Here is a 248-nt window from a genome sequence, read left to right as displayed (position 1 = left end):
CCGCCGCCATCGCCCTGAGCCCCGCGCGGGGCCCGAGCCGGGCTGGGTCCGCCCGCCGAGCAGGCGGGGCCGAGCGGGCCCCTCGAGCGGGCCCGGCCCAACCCCAGCCCCGCCGCCATTTCCCGCCCCGCGGAGCCGAAATGGAGCCCCGGCACGGCCGTGAAGCGGATCGGGTAACGGGGGTGTTCGACACGGACACACGGGAACAGCAGAGGCGCTTTTGACACCCAGCCTCGATAGAATCCCAG

The sequence above is a fragment of the Corapipo altera genome, unplaced genomic scaffold (genome assembly GCF_003945725.1).
Source record: "Corapipo altera isolate COAL_440 unplaced genomic scaffold, ASM394572v1 57, whole genome shotgun sequence".
NCBI classification, from domain to species: Eukaryota; Metazoa; Chordata; class Aves; order Passeriformes; family Pipridae; genus Corapipo; species Corapipo altera.
This window is presented reverse-complemented; position numbering follows the sequence as displayed.